This window comes from Symphalangus syndactylus, chromosome 18, assembly GCF_028878055.3.
Source record: "Symphalangus syndactylus isolate Jambi chromosome 18, NHGRI_mSymSyn1-v2.1_pri, whole genome shotgun sequence".
In the NCBI taxonomy this organism is placed as follows: domain Eukaryota; kingdom Metazoa; phylum Chordata; class Mammalia; order Primates; family Hylobatidae; genus Symphalangus; species Symphalangus syndactylus.
This window is the reverse complement of record NC_072440.2, coordinates 94,794,265-94,805,892: the sequence shown is the minus strand read 5'-3', so window position 1 is coordinate 94,805,892 and position 11,628 is coordinate 94,794,265. Positions and strand designations below refer to the sequence as shown.

Sequence of the window (11,628 nt, the reverse complement as noted above, 5' to 3'; positions counted from 1 at the left end):
CCTGGGCAACAAAGTGACAATCTGTCTCAACAACAACAAGAAAAAAAAAAGGAAACTCTATTTATGTAGAATGTAGAAAACTGAAGATGCTCTAATTATAAATGATGTTTTACTGATTTTGTTTTAATTTTCTTTCATTAAAATCCAAAATACAACAAACCAGTCTGAAATGACACCGGAAACTACATCTCTATCACCAAATATGAGTAGATAGCCTCAGAACTATTACTCCATAGGATTTTCCAATAGAATTTCTTCCTTCTTTGTTATATTTCAAGCAACTTGAATAAAAATGAATTCCTTGATGCCTCTGAGTTTTGAGGCAAAATGTATAAATTTTTTAAATGCTTTAGTAAGTATATAATTTTTAATTATAGTGCAAAATTTTCCATGGTATTTTAGACTATGAACTATTAGTGGAATACCCAATACTCTTTGACTTTTTGTTTTTATATACTCTGGTTTCCTAATCAAGAAAAACAAAGTGAGCCAAATATTTCTGGCTTTCTCCTCTAGTAGTGTCTGTAATGGTAATTCATCTTCTTCCTAAATTATAATCTATTACTGCATATTCTTGTCGTCCCAAGCAAGAATCTGAAACTCGGAAAGATAGAAGAAACTAGTAGCTCATTTTTTTTGGCATCGGAGAGTAGTAGTTGCTGAATAACTAGTATTACATTACTAGGTTGCCCCTACCTAGTTTTGTCACATTATACCACTTTACTTTTAGAAAGCATTACAATATGGCCTTTCTCTTCTTCTTCCTTTTTTTTTTTGATCAATTTCATGATGTTCAGTAATATGGCCTTCCTAAGGAGTTGATCTCACCTATGAAATGGGGGTAATGCTCTCTGTTTGTGAATCAAATAACATAAGAATAGTAAAATCATTTAAAAGCTATAAAATAGAAGATACTTTAATATAGTTCTACACTTGTAATTTATGCCTAATGTCCAGAAAAACAAACCAGAATAATTGAATAAAAGTCCTTGAAAAATCAGTTAGTTAATAAATGCTTTTAAATACTTTGTGGAGTATTTGCATGATAATTTAATCAAGGTGGAAGACACTTATGCTTAAAAGTTACAGTTTTTCATATCAAAGTTAAGAACCTTAAATTCAATCAAAATGATTTGAGAGTTTTTTTCTCATATCAACGTAGCATTCATTTTGCCTTTTGAAATGAAAAGCAGACATTAGCTTTTATTTAATAATTAATAGATGTATTGTCATTATATAGTATCTTATGTTTAAATAGAGCTTCCTAGCTAAATATTTTCATATAAACTATCTCAGTTAATCATCACAACAATTCTGTAAACTGTCTGCTATGTGGTAGGAAAAGATTCTTCTGCTGGGAAATAATTTTTTGGATGAATTTGAAGGATTAATAAGACCCTTAAAGGCAAGACAAGGGAAGGATGAGTTTCCAGGAAAAGGGAAAGAGTATATGGATAAGTGTGGAGAAGTGAAACATTATTACATATTTGGTATACTGCAGGTAACACAGAACGGTTGAGCACAGACCACTAAAAAGACATGGCAAGAGATGGGGCTCTCAAGAGCCAGAAAATGATCTTGCATGCTGTGCTAAGGAATTTTAATTTATATTGTTTAAAGTGAGAAACCAGTTAATGATTTTATTCAAGGAAGTGACGCGATTTTATTTGCAACAGTTAGGAGAATGAGAAAGAACACATGTTCCAAGAGTGAGATGATGAGAGGCTGAACTAATACAGTGGCAGTGAGGAATGAATTTGCAAGACATTCAGAAAATGGAATTCATGGGATTCAGTTAATGACGTGATGAGGAATTAGAGAAATGGAAAAGCTGAAGATAACATCCAAGCTTCTAATTTAGAGGACTGGGTTGATAGTGGGCATTGTCAAAGTGCTAGGCAGCACAGGGGGAAGAACAGATCCAAGAAGGCAGAGGGGCAGGGGAGAAAATCATCTGGAGATGTTGAGTTTGAGGCATCTGTAACAAATTAACATGAAGATGCTCTATAGGTAGTTTTAAAGGAGGAAGTAGAGAGTAAGGTGAATGTTTGGATTTAAGAACACCAGTGATCCTTCTTTCTCTTCTTGAACACCCCCTTAGGAATGATAAAATGAACTCTAAAGGATATATGTGGTAAGAACACCAAAAAAGAAAAAAATGAGGGAACCCACTGTTTCTTTCCTCCTTCAGGCAGGATAAAAATTTTAAACTGCTTGGTTAAAAAAAAAAAAAAGTGGGTTTTGTTTTAGTTGGTTGTCTCTGAGGGGGCATAGAAATCACTATTTGTATTTTCTCTTAACTTCTATGCTAAGAATCTCTGTTGAGGTTGAGAGTTTAATTAAAAACTGTAGATTAAAGAAAACACAGATTAAAGGGAGAAACACGTCAGTAGGATCTGCTTTAGGCAAGTAGGGTTTTTGAAGACCGTTCTGGACCCAATGGTTTCCAACTACCGAGGTCCCCCAAAATGGATCCGTGATATTATCTGCAATGGCTATTCACACAACTGAAAAAGAGTACAACCTAGCAATAAAGACACCTAAAAAGTCATTAATGAAAAGAAACAGGGCTCATGCACAGTGCAATTCTGTTATCATTATTTATGGAGTGTTGCCACTAACGATAATGGTAAAAATTTCCAGCTTCAGAGCACTGCTATGAATCTATATGTCAGGCCAAATAGTAGAAGACAAAATGGAATAAAGTATTTTCTATTCTTGAGGCTGCACACTACTTGTATTTGCTATGAGTATTTCTGAGGCCCCAAGAAACTTCCAGGAAACTCAAATCTTTCACGGTGATTCATCTGGCAGGGCCTTATGAAATTTTTATTGTGGATTGTTCAAATTTTAAGGAAATTAGTGTCTACAGACACAGAGTGATCTTTCAGACTGAATTTAGATCCAGTCATGGATTACAGAGTAAAATCAGAGGAGGACTGGGAGACATGATCAATCAAGTTCATTAAAACTAGAATTTTTATTCCCTTCTCTGCAGAAGGAGGTCTAAAACTCGCCCATTAACTGCATGGGAATCACTGCTTCATGGTCTTGCATTTTTTTCAGTATTTTAGAAAAACATGTAGAAGGGGCACAGACATACACAATGAAACATTCTATGAGTCAGAAAAACTGTTGTAGGGCTGTATTCTGAGAGATACTTCCTATTTGACCATAGGGAAGTTATTTTATTTTGTTGGTCTATCTACATCTTTTTAAAAAAAGATTTAAAAAGTCAGAATAGGACTGGAAAAGATGGCTCATGCCTATAATCTCAGCACTTTGGGAGGCCAAAGCAGGAGGATTGCTTAAGAGCAGGAGTTTCAGACCAGCCTGGGCAACATGGCAAGATGCCTGTTTCTACAAAAATATAATAAAATTAGACAAGCGTGGTGGTGTGTGTCTGTAGTACCAGCTACTTGGGAAGCTGAGGCGGGAGGATCACTTGAGCCCAGGAGTTTGAGGCTATAATAAGCTATGATCCTGCCACTGCACTCCAGCCTGGGCAACAGAGCGAGACCCCTGTCTCTCTCAAAAAAACAAAAAAAAACTTATGTAACATAATTATCTTATGTAACACATCTGTTCTGTAATGATTAATACCCTTTGCTTTTGGAATAAAGGTATACTATCCGTAGAAGTAAATTACTATCATTATTCTTTAAGAATAAACGAGTATAAATCCATTCTTCAATTCCATTCTCTTTTCATTTTCTAATAATGACTTTCAAGTTTTCTTCCAATTTTTTTTAAAAATATCCCCATGCCTTAAGTTCCACCCTTCTTGGCTCATATATTTTACACACAGATATTTCTAATAAATAATATTACCAGGAGTTCCCAGGACTACGAGCTTAGACCTGTTACACGATTGGCATTTCACACTTTTACTATCATTCTCCGTTTTCAATTCGTCCACGTCACAAAGTGAGTGCGAATATTACATGGAGTGTTTTATACCTGAAAAGTTATTGTTGGTTTTGTTTGTTTGTTTGAATCTAGGAAGAAATAAGGTGGAAGTAAGGCTAGAAATTTCTATAAAGAACATAATTTGCAACTGAAGGAAGAAAAATAGCTCTTCAGTTTTTTCTGGTTAATTGAGGATTCTACCAGATACACAGGAAGAAAGAAACAAGCCCCTACCTACAGCACCTTCCTCCTTCTCCTCTATATCCCCCCACCTCCCCCCCCAAAAAATCCAGGGTGTGAAAGCTGTAGAGTTGGGGACGTGGCTTTAGGTAACGGGACAACTGGTAAAGCTGATGGCATTCTTCACTCAACATGGGGCAGTGTTCCAGTCCCTCTACCACAGGAGCGCCCGGCAGCGCAATCTCCGCTTTTTTGTAATCACCAGTGCCATCCGCAAATGCCTGAAGGAGGAACAGCGGGCTCCCTCACTTCTTAGGGACCCTGCCACATTCCTCCCTTCAAGCACATTCTCCCATCCTAAAGAGGGGATTTGCCTTCTGAATTTAAATGATAATATTCCTTAGGAGTCTTAGAATTGGCTTTCTTACTGTGACTTCGTATATACAACTCGACTAAAAAGCATGCCAAAAAAATTAAACAACAACAAAATATTAGAAGCTGAAAAAGATAAAGCTACATAATAGCTGGATATTAAACATTACAATATCGCATTTAGGACGCAAACAGCCCTGCAGTGCAAATGGAACTTTAAAAAATCTGCCCGCCCACGTAGACAAAGCTACTTTACAAAAGCGCACGCGTCGGTATCAATCGTACGCTACAACAGAGCATGGTTTAAAGTATCAGTGTACATTTTTTCCTAAACACAAGTTGCAAGTAAGTTATCTAAAATCGAATACCGCCACGAAAGAGACCTCCAGGGTGCAATAAATAGGTACATCTCGTTGAAGCGGAGAAATGGCATCATCATTTGGGTTGATGCAGATTACAGTGCAGAGGCTGTTCTCTAGAGAGAAACCAGAGCCCAGCGTAAAATGCTGTAGTAGGGGAAATCGACCAAAGACGAGATTTTGAAAGCCTTGAAGGTCGTTTTTCTAGCTAAAAAGAAAAAGTGACTTATTCAGGACTGACTCCCCCTGCCAGTCCCAGAAAACAGGAGCAGCCCAGCGCGCCCGGGAGCCCCGCAGCGCAGTACGCACTGCGGCTCCAGAGCGAAGGGCTGGCGCCCGCCAGATTCTAAACGTGCTTGGCTGCCGCAGCCTGCCGGGGCCGCGCGCCCTGGTCCGCGCGACTCCGCGCTCCGGGTTTCCGCGGTCACCAGCACTGGCGGAAGAGCCCTGCAGAGAGGGGACAGCCGCGGGCGGTGTCCCGGGAGTCCCGTGAGCGCGCTCCCCCTCTGTGCAACCTTCCCGAGGCGTCCCGCCCGGGAAGCCAGTTCCTGGGTTCTGGGCTGGCTAGGTTCGCAGCGAAGGAGGCTTAGGCATCACTACCTGAGGCCCTCACTTAGCATGTCGATAGCCACAGAGTTGTCTGGCAGAGTTTCTCCTGGTGCCCACTTAAGTAGTCTCAAGTTTGTTCAAAGCTGGACTCCTCGACTTGGAACCAGGAGCAGCTGAAGATTTGTCAATTTAGAGCTCATTTGCCACGGGAGACGCTCTTGGTGTCCCCAGCACCGAAGGGTAGGTCAACTCTATAGTTTTCCTGAACGTGATAAGGTGTGTGAAGACGCTGTGCAAACTGTACAGCGCTCTGCTTAAGGAGAACCTCCATCTTCATCGCGCCCCCAGAACTTCCCTCCCTTGAAAACAAAACTCCCACCTGAATGTAAAGCCCAGGAGGGGGTTTTGTTAACCGCACTTATTCCCAAAGCATAAAGGAATGTCTAATAGTTTTGCAAATGCTTCAATGAGTAATTGCTGAATGAGTTCATGTACAACATAGAGACTTGAGGAAAACTGGTCTGGTTGGGAACATCTGGGAATTCTCCTTGCTTTTCTGGTAGGGAAGCGACCGACCAAACATTTATTGGGCACTACTCCTTGCCAAGCCTTCTAGGCTTTGGCAGGCCAATGGGGAGCCGGGGGAGGGCTGGCAAACCTGTTAGTTGTTCAAGGACACAAAGGGGGCTTTATAAGATGGCCTAATCAGAGCCCTTAAACGTGGATTCGCAAAATGGTTCATTCCCGCCCTTTCACCCCACCCCCTCCCACCCCAGACGCAAAGCATATGTTAAAAACACTTAAGTGCATACAGAAGGCGCTTGGCTCAGGGTACACAGGGCCAGAAGCCTCGGATCCCAGCTCCCTTTAACACACATTTTTTCAACGCCCTTCTGGACCGAGACTGTCCGGGGCACTTGGTGCTGGAGGACCCGGCTCCCAATACTTCTAGCAGAAGACCCTCGGATGAAATGGCCCATGACAAAATGACCACCATAACCGTTCCTTCACTAAGCCAGGTAGACGTGCTCACAGCTTGCTGGGAAGTCTTCTTTCGGAGATTTCTGCAGTTTTCTCCTTCACCTTACAGTCTAACAAAGGGTGGGCCGGGGGTCGGCTAGGACAGAAAGCACCGGGAAAAGCGGCTCCAAGTGTTCCATCTCTGGCCTCGGCCTTCAGCCACCAGGTTCGGTAACCACGGGGCGTGGCGAGCCCAACCCGCACTCCTTCGCGCCGGTCCAGGTGCGGGTTGCTCCGGTAGCCGGACTCCCTTTTCCTATCTACTTTCCTTTTGAGTTTCTGCTAAAATCTGGAGACGTGAAATCCACCCGCGGAAACTCCGAGCCCCTCCGACTGAGCATGCGCCATCGCCAGGCGGCTTTTGGTCACAGGCTCCCGAGTTCTCCTAGCTGGGGCTGCGGAGCTGGGGGAGGAGGGAAGAGAGGAAAGGGGAGGGGGTGCCTGGAGAGGCGGAGGCTCGCGCGCCTGCGCATCCTGGTCCAGGGACCCTAGGTTTTCTATGGGATTCCCAATCTGCAGCAGAGATTTACCCGAGCGTGTTGCGGCAGCGGCTGGGCTTGCAAGGCGCGATCCAAGAGGGATTTAAGCAGCCCAGAGCTCCAGAGAAAAAGAGAGCGAGAGAGAACCACACACAGAGACGGCTTAAGCTTTTACCCGAATTAAATATACCTTTTTTAAAAGAACTGTTGAGTTTTATCATTTTCGTTAAGTGACCGTGCGCAGCGCTGTAACTGTAAGTGGAAAATACAGTCTTCGTTGCATTTCTGCATGTGTAGTGCATCCAACTGTCAGAGAGATGCTTTGGCTATTGTCACATACTTTGCTTTGCATAGATGCGTCTAAATGCATGGGGACAATTGCCTTGCTTAATGTTGGCGATCTGAATGTGCTTTTAGTCCATGGGGGATCTTTTGGAATATTGGGGGTGGGGGAAGGGGGAGTGTTTATATGCGGCGTGTTTGGGGGATTGTCTTAGCGTAGATTTAAGACAGGTGAAACTGAGATGTTTTCTTAGTTTGTCTTAGACAGATTTAAGTAGCTAATTGACCGATTGTGAAGTTTTCCGGTTGCTGATAAAACTATTGAGCGGGTGCAGTCGAGTAGCAACCTGTCATCCGTGGGATTGGTGCACCATTTTTCTCACCGTGGAAGGGCAGCAAAGGTGTTTGCTAAGTAAAACTGAGTGGATGAGATTGGTGTGGAAATCATGGTTGATCTCTGAGCGGGATGTTAGTGTTTAAGATCCACTGAGTCAGGCGCAAAATGAGCACATTTCTCTCAGTATTCAGAAATGAGTAGATAATTTTTTCGTCTTTGATTTTTGTCACAATGGTGAATGGGCAGAAAAGGGAAAGATGCTCTACCGCACTGTCGATTTTGAACGGAGTCACAGGCTCGGTCGCTGAATGGGGACTGTCAGACCCAAACTAGTTACCTGCCTTTGCATTCTGTGTTCGCCATCCGGAATCTGGGGTTAAAAAACGTAAATCAAGGTGTGTTACATTTGGTAGTATTTCTTTAAAGGATAAAAGGTCGTTTTGTGTTTTGAGTTAAAATGGGTTGTTCCTTGCCCAGAAACTGGAAGAAGGGTCTTTGCAAGGTCAAACCCCGGGTGGAAATCAGAATGCTGAATACCCTCAGGGGTACAAGAATGTGTATGTGGAAGGGGCGAGGAGAGGCTGATGCTCCCTGCGTGGTGGAAATGATGAGTGCTCAGCATTGCCTGATCAGTGCCCTGTGAGATGCCAGAGTGGGAATCCATTTTTCTAGAGTTGCCCTCCTGTCCGTATTTTGGAAACTAAAATAAAATAGAATTGGTGGTGGTTGTGGAAAACACTAAGTACATACTATTTGTGTATCACTTTCCAGTTGAAGGCAAGATAAGCTGGGGAGTTTTATTTCTACATATTAATATTTATTTTAATTTCTAAAGGAATTTCAGGTTGAGACAAATTTAAAATGAAACTCTTGTGAAAACACGTTTTACCCCCACTATCATTTAAACTGCCTACGTGTGTTTGTGTGTGTGTGGTGGGGGGGAGTAGGGGATGATCCTGCATCATTGAACAACTTACTCATGAATGCACTCTCATTAAGCCTTGGGTGTTTAATAACCCCAGAAAATGCTGCATTGAAGCAGGTTGGCAGAATGGGCATGAGGCAGAAAGATGAGAAAAAACTATGGCTAGTGCATGCTGGATTTCCACGAAATAAACAAATCCAATTTTGGGGATGAAATGAAATAAATTTTCCCTCAAATCGGGTGTGGGGGCCATCAAATAGGGCTCTTTGGCCCTTTGATCAGTCCAACCATTTGGAACCCCTCAAAAGAATTTATAATTTATTTAAATGGATGAAATTTGTAATTGAAAATTCGAGAAGAACCTCTCATTGGAAATCCACAGTATAAATCATACTGCCTCGTCTATTCCTTCTTTCCTTACTCCAGGGCAGAAGGACTAATCATTTGTCATAATTGAGCCATACTCCCTGTCATCATTGAGCATTGGCATCAGTTCGATGAATGGTACAGGTGTTGGCACTGCATTGATAAAGAGGGGTGGTAGAGGAAAAAGGGAGGAATTGGGTCTCAAAACTGATAAATGCTTGGTCTTGGAGTCCCTGGCTCATAGGTTGACAGAGAGGATCAAGTTAGGCAGAGACCCTGTAAGGTATCTAGTCCAAACCCCTTGCTTTGTAGATGAGGAAACTGAGGCCCAGAACCATGGATCTAGAGAAAAGTCAATTAACTTCTAGTCTATGGAATAAACAATTAAAAAGTAATGTTGAGTGGAAATGTTTTCTTCTCTCTTTCATTTTCAGCAGTCTCAGTGACATTGCTGCAGACTTCAAATAAATAACTGTCTGCTCTCCAGCACATCTTTTGAGATTGTCTCTAGGGGTCCCTTTTATACCACCTCATTTCTCTTCCTTGCCTCTCTTTGTCTTGTAAGGTCTCTTTCTCTCTCTTTTTTATTGCCCCTTACCTCTAATATCCCCACCTCATTAGATGTTTAGTCTGGCTTTTCTGGCCTCCTCTGCATCTCAGACAATTTCTTTGGAATCCTTGGCATTTGCGGGGAGCACTAGCGTATCAGAATCTGCAGTTCCTGTTTGAGAACTGCCCAGGGCCCATTTCCATCCTTTCCCTGCTGTGTTCCCCAAAATCCTTCAGGGAATCCAGCCTTCAAAGACACTGCAGTTACATTCCCACTTTTCTCCCCATCTATCCTCCTCCAAAACCACTGCAGCTGCAGAGATTAGGACTTCGTGGAGTGAGGAAGCTGCAGGGTTCCCAGAGTGGACTTTGCCAGCTCTCCTCTGGCTCCTAGGAGGCAGAACCCAAATTAGAGATGCCTGTCTCCAGCCTTCCTGGAAATCCTCCAGATAAAGCCACCTACAGAGAAGGGAAAGGGAAGGGACAGAAAGACCGAAGGAAGAAGGCTTGACTGGTTTAACCTGAAGTTGTGCTATAGAGGAGAGTAGTGCAGCTTCTTCTTCCTTTAAAGCTTTTAAAGCATTTGCATAGCTTTTCCTCAGGCAGATCTTTTGTTTTATTCTTGCGCAGTTTCTGCTCTCATCTTGCTGGATGAGGGCTGCAAAGCAGACAAGATGACCCGCCTAACTGGCCCTCCCACCTTCCTCCTGTTTTTTCTCCTTTTTTTCCTCTTTTGCTTTCTCCATTTCTTCCTCATTTTCTCCCTTTCTTCCATAAAAATTCCCTGAGTGCCTATACAATAACATAATATGACTCCTAAAGATAGTCTGGGCCTTCCTGTTTCTTCTCCAAAAATGTAACCTCCCAGGCACTCAGAAAGATACTCACAACTACCACAAATGGGGAAATGCTAAGGATTCTTACCTGAAAAAAGCTGAGGCATTAGGAAAGGAGGAGCTTGATGATTGGAATGCAAGGCCAGAGGAAGGCCCAGTTGGAGTCTCTTTCTCATTTCAAAGAGTAGGTAACTACTCCTGGAAGTTGTTGAAGCTTTTTAGAAGCAAAGTGGTGAGTTTCTCAACATCTTTACCAATTAACAATTTAATTTAACCACTCCTCTGTTGGTAAATCTTTACTGAATTGGGATGAGCTCTGTCTTGGATAGAGTCTGTTTCTAACGAATGCTCTTGGGTTAGTTAGACATTACCTGATCTTGCTGATATACGCATTCATATACCCTTGCAGAATACCCATTCCAGAGTATTCTGAACACCAGATAGCCTTTGCAGAGATGTGGAGATTTGTAGTTGCTATGTGCCCTGCTTTGATTTACCACACTGTGAATCACCTCCCCATTACATGTGAGTCATGTGTGATAGGATTACAGCATCAGGAATATTGTCCTGGGCAAGCTATAGATTTTCTATCTGGGTTGCATGTAGCTATGAATTCCAAACGTTGTGGAGAAGCTCCCTAGGGAGTTTCACAGAATAACAGTTCGGCATCAGTATCAAACATATGGTTTCCTAATTGATAACAGCAATATATTTTCACCGTTCTCAAGGTCTTTTTCTTTGAGTGATTTCTATGCTCCTAAAATTAGTGATTATTTAGGAAAATAGGAAGGCTCTCTTCACAGAAATGATCACATTTAATTAATCTAAATTGACAATGTCCATCTTCATTATGTATAGTGAATATAAACATATTAATTTTCCTAAAGTATCAAATGATACAGAGATATATTAAAGAATGATTGATATTTTTACTATCCCAATGGTTAATTCATATGATTAATAGAATATATGAGCTGGACAAGATCCATATAAGTCACCTAATCCATCCCTTCAATCTATGTTTTAAAATAGTATCTTCAGGAAATTTTTTATCTTAAAGACACCCCTACAATATGAATTCACTGTCTGGAAAAGCAATGATTTTAATGACCTTTTAAAATATTTCCACAATATCTGTACAATGTCTTTTATAGTGGAAACTCAATATTTGTCAATTAAATATTTGTTCTAATAAGAATCAGTTGCATGTACCTTGTTAATTATATCAAAAATTAAATTTCTACTGAAACCATGTGCACAATTAACATTTAAGTATCTTTGTTAGTAACGAAAAAAACTAGATTAAAACTTATTTTATACTTGAATGACAGAGCGAGACCCTATCTCAAAAAAATTATAATTTATTTTTTGTAAAGATATTAAAGCATTATATTAATACCTCTAAGAGTGCTTTAAAATCTATTTACATGTGTATCCTTTTTTCTCTTAAAAAGTAAAAAGATAA

The 11,628-nt window shown here is 41.3% G+C and overlaps 1 protein-coding gene across 2 annotated transcripts in view; it reads left to right on the top strand.

Moving 5' to 3' along the window:
* Positions 1-6,785: 6,785 nt before the first annotated feature.
* Positions 6,786-11,628, top strand: part of VSNL1 (visinin like 1) — a 115,678-nt gene continuing 110,835 nt past the window's right edge. The window contains exon 1 of one of the 2 annotated variants that reach the window (XM_055254174.2): positions 6,786-7,122. The gene's annotated coding sequence lies outside the window, so the exon portion shown is untranslated. The remainder of the gene's footprint in view (positions 7,123-11,628) is intronic. The other variant, XM_055254173.2, reaches the window with a different exon arrangement.